Source organism: Triticum aestivum, chromosome 1D (genome assembly GCF_018294505.1).
Source record: "Triticum aestivum cultivar Chinese Spring chromosome 1D, IWGSC CS RefSeq v2.1, whole genome shotgun sequence".
Classification (NCBI taxonomy): Eukaryota; Viridiplantae; Streptophyta; class Magnoliopsida; order Poales; family Poaceae; genus Triticum; species Triticum aestivum.
Genome location: NC_057796.1, coordinates 237,022,989 through 237,036,692, shown reverse-complemented (window position 1 = coordinate 237,036,692; position 13,704 = coordinate 237,022,989). Strand labels below are relative to the sequence as shown.

General features: G+C 43.0%; 1 long non-coding RNA gene across 5 annotated transcripts; it reads left to right on the top strand.

Moving 5' to 3' along the window:
- Window positions 1-9,765: 9,765 nt before the first annotated feature.
- Window positions 9,766-13,452, top strand: LOC123181193 (uncharacterized). 5 transcript variants are annotated; one of them, XR_006491547.1, is made up of 6 exons: window positions 9,770-10,308; window positions 10,679-10,785; window positions 11,131-11,195; window positions 11,638-11,841; window positions 12,039-12,456; window positions 13,160-13,452. It is a non-coding gene; the product is annotated as an uncharacterized lncRNA (long non-coding RNA). The 5 variants fall into 5 exon arrangements; XR_006491545.1 differs by having other exon boundaries at window positions 9,766-10,308; window positions 11,131-11,841; XR_006491546.1 differs by having other exon boundaries at window positions 9,767-10,308; window positions 10,679-11,195.
- The last annotated feature ends 252 nt before the right edge of the window (window positions 13,453-13,704 follow it).

The following is a 13,704-nucleotide window of genomic DNA, read 5'->3' as shown; positions in this document are numbered from 1 at the left end:
TGCCGGACGCAAGACGTACATGCTCACTCGGCGCGGCAGTGCCCATTCCCCCATGCGTCCCTCATGGCTGCGCCCGGCACGGGGCTGCTAGCTGACTGTTGGGTGCAATCCTACAACAACCCAACCTACCAGTTCGCGCACGGAGACGTGGGCACTCTGCGGAGCGCGTGTAGCATAAAAGTAAACGACGGCTTGCCGTCAGGTGCTGTATACCTCGGCTGCCAGCGTGGCTGGGTGTTGCCGATAGTGCTTCGTCGACGCAAGCACGGCTGTGTCGCAGGTGCTGCTGCTCGAAGGGTGCGGCCAATTATGGCGAGATCATGTTATCTGGAGCCGTTGGCACAGTGTGAGGCTGCAGAGCAACTTGCAAAACCGGAAACAAAACATGGGTAAGAATTTGTGTTCTATGGTCGTCTATTCTAATTTTATCTGCGGTCGTATCTTTCAAGAGGCTAACGTTTTGTTTGATTAAATTACAGGAAAGGGCGCATCCTAAAATAGAATCCATAAGTGCTTACTTCTTTTTTATTCCGATCATGTTTTCCTTGCATGATATATTTGTATTGTTCAACCGGCATCTAACTTACCCCGTGTAGTCATAGTGTACACAACCTAATTCAAGATTTTGCAAGTTGGTGATTTCCTTGACATTCTTTTTGATGCATTTTGAACTACCTGTTTCTTACCACTAGCACATGCAGGCAACCAGATCAAGGTTTTGGCAAAAGTTTTCTACTCACGTGTCTTTGCAGTCAGTTTTGCACGTCTTAGCAGTCCATATCAGCAATGGGTATCTTCCTGGTGCCACTACACCTTGAATCTCAATGGTAGTGGTCTCTCTGGGTCTCGGCAAAAAATTATGCTTTCAATTTTCTCAAGCATTCAACCAAAGTGGAGATCAATATATCAACTACCTTAGTTGCTTGATTATTAGTATTTCTGTATTTGCAACAAAGCTCGATTGTACAGTATGGAAAAATCCATGAATTTTGCTGGATCCCTTGGAGATTTTTTATTTATTCGTCACAAGTTGTTGATTGGATTTAACATTTTGTCTGATTCATCATAAAGGAAAGTCTGAAATAAATCGCTATAGGTTATGGTTGTTGATAGTTCTGAAATGGCTGTAGTCTAAAAGTATCATCTGTGATTACTAATGATGTCACAAGAATATGTTTATATAATAGTAGTATTTTTGAAACACAAGCTCACAAGCTCGAATTAGTAGCATCTTTTGGTTTATGTATGTGCATGCTTGCAATTATACTTTTTGAAGCAATATTAAGGAGCTCGACCATTGCTGAAACCTAATTTCATTTGCTTGCTGTATCTGTAGTTTTGCAATATCTACTGAATGCAAACTCCAATCCTGACTTACACCAATCTTCACCTCTCTGACATCCACCTCTGACTAATACTCATGTTTATCAAATCATCTTTAGTATTCATGTATATAGGAACCGATGTAAGACGCTATATGGCAACGTGACCCATCTCTGAAATAGCAACTGCATAATCTATGTCCTATTTGGTGTGTACTTAACTGCATGTCAATTTCTTGCTGCTGACAACCACAAAAAATAAAATAATCATGATATTTAAATTCAACCCATTTAGCATTTAGTAGTCCACTAGATTTTCCCGCAGCAACGCGGGGTATCATCTAGTTAAACATATATGTGGGTCAATAAAATATACGCTAATCTGTCTACTATAAGCCGATTTTCTATCTTGTTTTTTTTTTGGCAAAAGCATTATGGTGTTTACTCATTAGCGAAGCATGGGCCACAAGTTGAACACCCCCACGCAAAAATACATAATTTTGTTAGACGTTTTGTAAAGATGGTTGGCTTGAAAGAACAATTCTTCCTCATGTTAGGGACATTTGACTATACTTTTTTTTTGAGAAACAATAATAATTGGATTATGAGTGTCAGCGTGCGATGAATTTTTTTCATGTTGTAACACACGACATAGATGTAATTTTTAATACTCCTGATGTTTTTATATTACCATGATATTTAATAAATAGATCGAAAGTTATTCAAAAAAAACATTGTCAATTAGATCAATTTAATCTGAATCATACTCCATGTCCTACGCCGTGGTCCTTAAATTATGCATCTTTTTTGGTCATCAGTGACCTTTGTCCCTTCACATAGTTCCTTGAACCACCAAATCATGGTTCATAAGAACTGGTATTTTCCCTGTTGCAACGCACGGGCATTTGTGCTAGTGAAATACTCAAAAGCCTCTCTTGCTTTTGGCGGTTCCTCGCTTCGCTAGTCGCAGTGGGCCAGCCCACTTCCTCCCTTCCTTTTCCTATTAACCTCGCAAAAAAGTGCGCCAAGCATGAAGCGAAACTGCGACCCGATCGCTCTATATAAGCTGCGGTCACCAACTTGCCCAACTCACCTCTTGTGAATAATGACAACTTTTTCCTTCTTTACTTCTTTCCCATGTTCACTTGATGCTTCTTATATGGTTTTCCTTTTTTTTCTTTTTTTTTCAAATGCATGATTTTTTTTCAAATCCACAAACTCTTTCCATTTTTTACAAACTTTTTCAAAATCCATGATTTTTTTCCTAGAATTGATCAACTTTTTCAAAATCAATGAACATTTTCAAATTGGTACTTTTTTAAAAACATTGATGGACTTTTTAAAATTAATTAACTTTATTCAAAATTAGTGACTTTTTCATAATCGATGAAATTTTTATCAAATTCGATGGACTTTAACTTTTGATTTTTTTTAAATCAATGATTTTTTTCAAAATGGTGATTTTTTTCAAATTTGGGATCTTTTTCCAAAATTTGATGAAATATTTTTCAAAATGGATGAACTTTTTCAATTTTCATAAAAAAATAAATGTAGTGAATCTTTTCCAATGTTTGAAATTCATGAACTTATTTTCAAATTTTGTGAAATTATTTGAATTCACACTTTTTTAAATTGGTGAAATTTTTTCACAATCACAAACTATCAAATTTATGAACCTTTTCAAATTCTTTTTTATTTATTTTCAGCTGGTCAAAAGCATTTGAAAACGTGCTAGTTCTTGGGTCGGCTCATGCGAGCAACACATGAGCACTAGTTGGGTAGTAGGGCGCATAAGGCGCCGATTAGGGACTCCCATCCAATACCCCTTCTTATTTTGGTTCATGTTGTTCTGATTGGTTGGGTTGTACCTTTGTGGATTTTTCAATAGCTAAAATTGTTTGTTCGTTTTTCCTGTTGTAGGCCTGATTATTTGTGTTTTATTGGGCTGTAAATAAAAAATATTGGCTTGATTGTCTTTGTTTTTTGGAGGGTTGTTCGTTTTTTCATGGCACAAAATCAGCAGTGGAATTTTTTTTCTCTATCATTCCTTTTCTACTCTTACAAACAATTTTTACATTGAATGTGTCCTTGTTGATATTTTTTAAAGTAATAATATTCTTTTTTTGCAGTTCCAAATTGGAAGTAACAGTCCGGTACGTGTGCTGAAATCTAAAATTTGTGTTCCTGTTTTTTAGACAACATTTTCCCCTAGAGTTTGCTCTGCTTTTTTTGTTTGCTAGTAGTTACTTAGTCTCTTTTGATACTTCCTTTTTTTCTTGTTTTTCTTATTTCTTATTTCATTTTCCTCTTCTTCATTTATTATACTTTTTGTGTTTAAATTTATGCATTTAAAAAAAGATATGAATTGTTTTGTTGTTGTGAGTCGCAGTTGTAAGTGTTGTCCTCGCTCCACAACTGCACATTTTCAATGCGACTGCAAATTAGGGAACAGAAATGATTTGTTGGGAGAGCAGATTCATGTCTTGTACTAGACACATAACTGTAAGCCACCGAACTGCAACTGCACGTCTTTAATATGACCACAGCTTTGTATGAAATGGATAAAAGTGTTTGTCAAAGTTCAGTTGCATGTCCACTGAAGGAAATATGCCCTAGAGACAATAATAAAGTTTTTATTTATATTTCCTTATATCATGATAAATGTTTATTGTGCATGCTAGAATTGTATTAATCGGAAACTTAGTACATGTGTGAATACATAGACAAAACAGAGTGTCCCTAGTATGCCTTTACTTGACTAGCTCGTTAATCAAAGATGGTTAAGTTTCCTGACCATAGACATGTGTTGTCATTTGATGAACGGGATCACATCATTAGAGAATGATGTGATGGACAAGACCCATTCGTTAGCTTAGCGTTATGATCGTTTAGTTTTATTGCTATTGCTTTCTTCATGACTTATACATATTCCTCTGACTATGAGATTATGCAACTCCTGAATACCGAAGGAACACCTTGTGTGCTATCAAACGTCACAACGTAACTGGATGATTATAAAGATGCTCTACAGGTGTCTCCGAAGGTGTTTGTTGGGTTGGCATAGATCAAGATTAGGATTTGTCACTCCGTGTATCGGAGAGGTATCTCTGGGCCCTCTCGGTAATGCACATCACTATAAGCCTTGCAAGCAATGTAACTAATGAGTTAGTTACGGGATGATGCATTACGGAATGAGTAAAGAGACTTGTCGGTAACGAGATTGAACTAGGTATGATGATACCGACGATCGAATCTCGGGCAAGTAACATACTGATGAAAAAGGGAATGACGTATGTTCTTATGCGGGTTGACTAATAAAGATCTTCGTAGAATATGTAGGAGCCAATATGAGCATCCAGGTTCCGCTATTGGTTATTGACCAGAGATGTGTCTCGGTCATGTCTACATAGTTCCCGAACCCGTAGTGTCGTGGAATTGTCACGGCAGATGTCCTCGTGAAAGGACTTAGTCGTGGAGCCATCGCAACTAGAAAGCTTAAAGGGGTTAAAGCGGGACAAAGGACACGAGGGTTATACTGGTTCGGCCCCTTACGGTGAAGGTAAAAGCCTACTCCAGTTAAGGTGGAATTACTAGGGTTTCGATGACCAGGGAGCGAATCCGCTATGCCTGGCTACCGATTTGATGTTACCTCTCTTGAACCGCCGCTGGGTCGTCCCTTTATATACAGAGGTTAACGCCCAGCGGCTCTCAGAGTCCAGGCCGGCTCATAAACAGTGTCCGGCTCGGTCTCTTAACTATTCTTGCCTTACAATACAAGTCATGCCATTACAGCGGTTTATCACTACGGGCCTTAAGTCGCCTATGGGCTTTAGGCCCTTTACTGAACCGCCATCTTCAAGCTTGATATTGGGCTTCATATGATGAATCGCCATAACGTAACCCGGCCCCTCCTGGGCGGGTTACGCCAGTAGTTATATCCCCAACATTAGGCCCCAGATTGATTTGAACTGGTTCATGTCAATCTTCAATACTTTAAGAAAAAACCTTCTGGCTTCTGTCTGTGCAAAAGTTATAACCTGCCGTGACGTCATCTTCTGGATTTTTGGTGACCCGCCATGACGTCATCTGCCATTAATGCACATTTTGCCCAACGTGTCTCAATGGATCCTTATCTTAATAACCGTCCCAAAAATCGAGGCGTCTCTGTCGTTGGATAATCATGTTTTCGGCCTCCCCTATAAATAAGCACGACCAGGTCTTTTTCTCATTGTCCCCCTTTCTATCGTCTTCCTCCTCTCGACGCATCAGAGCCCGAACTCCGCCGCCGCCGTCGACCTTCGCGTCTGCACCAGCCAAGGCCGCTGCATCAACCTGTTTTGACCAGAGAACTGCGACGCACCTCCGCTGTTCAGCAGCTCCAGTAAGTATTCCTCTTCTCGAATGTCAGATCTGCATTAGGGTTTCCGCGTTCTTCCGTGTTCTTCGTAGTTCATCACGGTTTCTTCGTAGTTCTTCCACCGCGGTCTCCTTTGATCCAAAAGTAGTATAGAACTCATGCGGTAGTTGTTTTGCGTCCATTTTCAATACTAGCAGACCCCTTTTGCTTGTAAAAAGACCTCATTAGAGCTCACGAACTCATCTGTACCAGTTTTTAGGTCTAGAATATTTTCTTTTTTGAACGACCGTTTGATCAAAATAACATCTGCAACCTGTGAAACCTGTTTGTGCGATACTTAGGCAAAAACTGTATCCGTTAGCCATGGCGGCTCTTCTCGCTGGCTTAAAGAGGCAATGCTCAATAAATAATCCTGATCACTCATAGTGGATTTAAATAACTTAATTGCTTATGATGCCCATGGCGGCTTAAACAATCTGACACAATTAGCCATATATCATTTGGCCCCTTCATAACCCGCCATGTTGAATATGAATTGAAATATTTTCTCTGGCTTAAATTTGAGCCGGAAATTTTTACTTTGTCATAGGCTTCCATCTTCATAATGCCGCCCAAGGCTCCCAAAGCACCCGTCGCATGCAACTGGGTTAGATCCACCGTCACTGATAGCATTTTAAACGATTTTGTGAAGACCGGTTATCTGCCGAAGAAAGAGGTCATGTCCTATCGTGCTCCTGATCTGTCAGAAGAAAAGCCTCAACCCAAGGATGGGGAAGTTGTCATTTTTACTGATCACATGAACCGGGGTTTTGCTCCACCCGGCTCAAAAAATTTCAGAGACGTCTTGCACTTTTTTGATCTGCGACCTCAAGACATCGGACCCAATTCCGTGTCAAACATCTGCAATTTCCAAGTGTTCTGTGAGGTGTACCTTGGAGAAGAACCCAGCTTACTACTCTTTAGAGAGCTATTTTATCTGAACCGTCAAAACGAATGTGCCCATGGGCCCAGCTTGGAACTTGGCGGAATCTCAATCCAGCGACGGAGAGACTGTCTCTTCCCTTATGCCGAGCCGCCAAGTCACCCTAAAGATTGGAACCAGACATGGTTCTACTGTCAAGACACTTCTCCTGCTAATGAGAACCCTCTGCCCGGCTTTCGCGCCCTGCGCCTGGAGTCAACTCACCACTTACCAGACAAATTATCTCCGGCTGAACGTCAAACATTTGCCCCCACCATAAACAAAATCAAAGCTCTTATGGGGAACGTCCTAAACGGCATTGACTTGGTCCGGGTTTGGATTGCCTGGCGGGTGATTACTTTGAGCCGCCGCCCCGGCTTGATGTGCGATTACACGGGCCAGAAGACTGATCCTCTACGGCACAGCCCTGACGACTTACCTGAGGATGTTATCGATGATATGACCAAGTCTCTTCTGAACGAGAGCCTGTCAGATTGCGGGAAAGCGGGCTTAAGCCCTTTCTACAAGGCTAACCCAGCTCCAGCGGTAAACCATTAACTTGAGCATCTTACTTTCCACTTTGACAATTTCGTCTTTACTCAAAAACTCTTGCTATATTTTACAGGCTGATGATAAATTCTGGAAGGTCAACTTGACCATGAGGCTGCAAAGAAAGCCAGAAAAACTAAGAAAGCCGCCAGGAAAGCCGTTGCCCGTAAGAAGGGGAACAAACCTAGCACCTGGGATATGCTTCATCTGGACGATACCTCCGAGTCAGAGGTAGCTCTTGACTCTTTAGGCTCCTTTTTTAACCATCTTATTGTCAGGACCCCGATTCCAAGTCACATCGATCTAGCCGGTAACACCTCATATCACTTTGCGGCCTCATGCACGGTATTCCCACCGGTGTCGCCTTACCATGGCCCGGGACCGTTTGCGCCTTTTGGCTCACGTATATGATAGTGCCGCTAGCATCCATATGACAGAGAACCCGGGCCGACATGACTAGTCGTGAACCCAAAGTGGCACTAACTTACGGGGACAGGCATACATGAATCAACATCGAGCATGTCAGTCAGCAGCGTGCGAATCCGGGCTGTAGCACTGGGCTAACAGGACTCCGGTGAACCGCGCTGTAGCAGGCTAGGCAGGACTTCGGATGTCACCGCGTGACATTTCCCCGAAGGGACAGACACAGGAACGAAGTGAATCACATGCCGGCCAGTCAAGTGTTCCGGAGCAGTAGTGCTGGGCTAGCAGGACTCCGGTGAACCGGGCTGTAGCGGACTACTATGGCTCATGGAAGCACAAGACTACATTTCCCCATAAGAGAGACTACCAAGGATAAACAACTAGGTTGTCGGATCCCACACATACCAAGCATTTCAATCATACACACAATATGCTCGATATGTGCAAATACAACATGGCATCACAACAAGACTCTACGACTCAGAGTATTTATTCATTAGGCTCCGAAGAGCCAGATATTACAAACATGGGCCTCCTGACCCAACATTCAGAGCATACAAGTCAAACACATGCGGAAGCTTAACATGTCTGAGTACAGACATCTACAAATAAAAAAGGCTGAGAAGCTTGACTATTCACCAGATCCTGCCGAGGGCACAAGATCGTAGCTGAGGTAACAAGCTAAACGTCGAAGTCCACACAGCACTACTAGCGAGACTGACGTCTCTCTGCAAAACATAAAATAGGCAAACGTGAGTACAAATGTACCCAGCAAGACTTACATCAGAACTATCTACATATGCATCGGTATCAACAAAAGGGGTGGTGGAGTTTAACTGCAGCAAGCCAGCTTTGACTCAGTGGCTAGCCTGAACTACGACTGCAAGCAACTCTTTTGGAGTGGCGCACACGAGTCCACATATTCACCATATCAATACACCACTATGGATCCGCTCCCGTCTCCCTACGAGAACGCCATCCATAGCACTCACGCTTATCTTGCGCATTTTAGAGTATCCACTTTCACTTGTCTATGAACTGTTATAGGCAACCCAGATGTCCTTTACCGCGGACACGGCTATTCGAATAGATGATGTTAACCCTGCAGGGGTGTACTTCTTCACACACGCTCTCGCCACTTACCACCATGTACACGTCGTGTACCTCGGCAACCTTCAAGCGGAAGCCTGGCGAGGGAGTCGGCCACGACCTGACTAACCACACAAGTCTCTCGTCCAGGTTTATCGCCTATTCGGGTTCCATCCACAAGGAGATCCGGCCGGGGTGTCGCTCACGGCCCCAAACGATGTGTACAGGGTTCCAAGCCCACCAAACGGGCGACGCTTGGCATACCCGGCCACGGTGCCTAGTCTGTCCCAAGCCCACCTGTACAGGGTGCCACTTGGTAGACTACTAACACTACCTACAAACACCAGAAACTAGTTGCAACTCCTGGACAGAGATCAAGTTGATTAATAAGTCGAGAGGGGCACTTAAGCATTCCAATGTGTGGTAGTAACTGTTCATGGATCACAAACACAGAACTCAGTTCCTGAGGACGGCTGCAATGAGACAACCCACCATGTACTCCTACATGGCCTCTCACCGCCACCTTTACCAAATCGTGTTCACACACTTAGCTCTCAACAGTAGGACATGTTCACCACATTACAATTCATCCCCGATGAATCAGACCCGACTCAACTCTAAGCAGTAGCAGGCATGACAACAAGCATGAATGAGTAGGCACATCACACTACACCACGGTAGAGATTTCATGACACACTTCTGTAGGCAAAGGTCCACTAATCTTCACAGGAGTTGTGTCGGCATAGCTATAAAGCTTTGTTGTCACATCATCTGTCGGCAACCGTACACCATCATAGACCAATTATGTGTCGGCAAGCCTGCAGTGACAACATATGTGTCGGCAACAATGTAACCACAATTCATCTGTCGGCAGATATCCGTGGCTTGGCAGATTTTCAGTCGGCATAGGTAGATGCATAGACGCAGATTAAGAGTCGCCATAGGCAGGGTGCATGCACACAAGATAAGTGTCGGCGTAGATGTACACGTGTCGAGTAGTGCATCAGCGAAAAATTTGGCACGTGACATAAGTGCGCGAGCAGAGAAAAACTGGGCTACGCGGCCCAATTTTGGCCCAACCCCCAAAATCGAGGACTCAAACCTAAATTTCCGCCGGTCCACTCGCCGTCCTCGCTGCGCCGCCCTCACTCTCCTCCCCCTCCCCGCCGCCGCTTCACCTCCTGCATCGCTCATCCCTGCCGCTGCCGTCCGTCCTCGCGCTCCACCACGTGCGCCCCCTCATCGTTGCCGCCAGCATCCTCGCGCTCCCCCTGTCCCTCCCGCGTCACAACTCCGTCTGGCTACCTTCCCCGACCCCGAGATTCGTCCGTCCGTCACCCCGACCCCGGCCTCCGTCCCCACCCCCTGTCACTGTCTGTCGCCTGCCTTCCCTAGAGTCGCGCTCCCCCCTTTGCCGCATCCCTGCAGCTTTGGGTGGCGCTGCCGCCGATAACTCCGACCCCGTTCTCCATCCGTCCACCGCCCTCCACCCCGTCCGCTCCGAGCTCCTTGACACCGTACACCTGCCCCGGAGTCGCAGCCACCGATAGCTCCATCCGCTGCCGCCTTCACCTGCCACGCCCAAACCTTCCAAAGATAGATTCTATGTAAGTGCTGATGCTGGGATCCCCAATTTGGTTCGATGTATGTAACTTGCGTTTCTGTGGTGCCGGTTTTGTAGTTAGTGTTCCGGTGGATGAAGTATTGGGTGGATGAGCCTCGCTTCGCTTGGATAGGTGCAAAGCGTTGGAAGTGCTGTTGCGATTAGTACTTATTTTTTAATGTGATCTCGTGTTTAGGTGTTTATGAATAGGCTATCTTGGTAAAAAGCTACACTATTGTGGTGCTATTCTTTTACTTACAAGAGGATTTGAGCCTGATTCTAACCCCAAATACAAGCTGACTTACTGCTAATTTATCTCCTGTATATCTAAATAGCTAATACTTACTGATGTGCTCTCTTGTTGTCTTGTAAAGGATGAATTCGATATGCTCTCTGAAGATTTTTCTGACTGTCTAAATGACTTGGGCAGTACATTTACCTAGCCTACTCCCTGACTGTTTAAATGACTTGGGTGTGTCAGGTACATTCCCTAGCCAACTAACTCATTTCCCCCTTATATGATACAAATATCTGTACTGTTTTTGGAAAAAATTCCCCTATCGGTTAAACTGTAAAACACAACATGCACAAATGCATTGCTATTTGCGTAGGGTGCTGTTCATTGTGCAGAATACTACAAGAGGCTGCTTCATCACTACTTACCTTATGTTTATGTTGCTCTGTTAACATTTCTTTTTTGTAAGGGCACCTCGGTTAAATGACGTAAATCATGGTCCCGTTGGTATTTGCCAAGCTTCCTAAAGTTGCTGATATTTGTATAGATTTTTGTCCGATGTACATATGCTTAGCTAGATGTTTTTTGCAGTACTGGAGCCATGGGTGCTTGCGCCTTGCGTACATCAGCATGAATATATTTCATGATTGCGACAGGTCTGAATGACATTGACCACATCTAGGAAATGAGATGTTGTCAAGCAGGCTTTGTTGCTTATTTAGTTGGCAGTGTTTGTATCTGGCATTGAAAATACCAATATGAAAATCTTCATGTATGGAAGAATGATATATAGTTTGATAGGGTCAATATGAAAAACTTTTGCCTCCATTTGGATAATTATAGTGTGTCAAGGTCAGCAATCTGTGAATAACTCAGTAGCGCAAGGAGCTTTCTTTTGCAGGAATAGGTACCCATATCAATCTTGGCATTAGTATGAGAGAAATCTATTTAACCTTCAGAAATTATCATGGAGTTCTGTTGTGGTTCTTGCTAATTTTGATGGGTGCTCGTCTTGTACAGATAATATGTTTCCCTTTGTGCATGCTTCTGATCATGATTAGAATTTTGCTTATACACTTATATCTATCTTCTTTCCAGGGTTAATTAATGCCAGAAGTTGTTCCTTGGAGCTTCAGCACAAGTACTTCTTTGTAGTCAAGATTCTATGCTTGGTCTTCTTGGTTTTATATCCAATTCAAAAATCCGTTCACTTCCCTAGATCAGTGATAGAGGCAGTGGCGGAGCGTGACAAGCAACCAAGAGGAACCAAGAGGAAAAATATGTATGAAAAGTTGAAAACAGGTGTGGCTTAAGTTCTTCTAATCTAAATCAAGTTTCTTTAATTGATACAATAATGACATGACTGACTGAGTTGTAACATTTGAATTAAGCTCACATGGAAAACATTTATTTACATGGCAATTAAAATCTACACACCCTCAGGACATCTCTGAATCGGTATTCTTTAATTAAATTTGATATATTGCTTGCTCTTTCAGTCCATCAGCTGTTTGGCTACAATTCATTGTTCAGAGGTCCAGCATCTCGTTGTGTTGGGCCATGCACATGCAGCAGCACGAGAAGGGAAGCGACAGTGGTGGTGCGCAGATGCAGCAGCAAGCTGCTGGTGATGATCGGTGGCGCATAATACTGCAGGAGCATGAGAATGAGATGATGAGAAGGGCAACAGCAGTGGTGGCGTGCAGATGCAGCAGCAAGCAGGTGGTGATGATCGGTGGCGCACAATAAGGTAGGAACATGAGATGACGAGAAGGGCAGCAGCATAGGCGGTGTGCAGATTCAGCAGCAAGCCGTCGGCGAGGCTTAGTGGCGCGCAGCACGGCATGATACAGGGATGACGAGAAGGTGGCGTCGCATCCCTGTTTGTCCTCTATGAAGCTCTGCCAGTGCATAGAGGTACTACGACATACTGCATACATCAAGTTTTACTGTTTTTGAACTTTGACAGATACTTGACAAACTTGTGTATATGTGTTTCATTTCTGAAACTGCACTGCAAAAGTTGTATCTAATTGATTGTTCTCATAATTTACTGGAATAGCATGGGTCTGATTCTAATCAAATCAAAATGTAAGTGGTATGGCTTGGTTCATATTAGTTGGTACACCCAGCTTCAGTGTTCTCCCATCCTCTCATTTGCTAGGTTTCTCCATTTATGCATTTAAGTGATTTGTGATGTCTTCCATTAAGTAAATAGTCTGTGCTCAAAGTTGTGTATATGTGAACCTGATGAACTCATTAACTTCTCAATGGCTTGTCATGCTGCTTGTGTTCAGGACCAAATCCTTTAGTTTCATTGGTTCAGTTTACATGCAAGCTACTAGTCTTGCTAATGTAGTCTACTTCCAGTCTGCAACTTCCAATGAAATAAGCATGCAAACAAAGCATTTATATACACAACAATCAGCACATTAATCCAATGCCATCAGGAACTAGTTCCTAGCTGTATCTTTCTATTTCTATGTGTATTCACATAAACAATCAAGTATAAGTGTATAACTTAGCATGTGCCTCTCTAGCCTGCCAATCTTCATATGAGCTTTGAACAACTTTTGGGTTGATTGCACTTTCTTGACAAATTTGTATGGAATACTTTCAGGTACTTAGCCACCTAGCGCTTGGATGTGAGGACTTGGGGTGTTGGCTGTTTTTCCGTATTTTGGATCAGCCAACTTCAATTGTGTCATGAATCTTACGTGTGTTTTGGACCATTTGGTGCTTCAATTGTTTTGGAGTAGAAACTTTGTGCTCATTGATGTGACTTGTGTGTGAACTCTTTCAGACCAGCAAATAGTGGTCCTTATGTCACTTGTGTGTTCTGGATGGTCATACTATGCTGTTGTGTTTGTGAACCTGTGTCAATATATACGTATGTTTTTGAACTTATCATCATTGTTGTGCAATGTGTTCCATCTTGATGGTATTTGTGGATAGCATTTGAACATTGTATATGCATATGTATCAAATTATTGTTTTGGTTGTACGCTACCTTACCAACAATTAATCTGTTGGTAAACACATTCTTGCAGAGTAACTGTCGGCCAAGGTAGATACCTAGGTAGACAAAATAAGTGTCGGCAAAGGTGTATACCTAGCCGAACAGAATAAGTGTCAGCAAAGGTATATACCTAGAAAGACAAACCA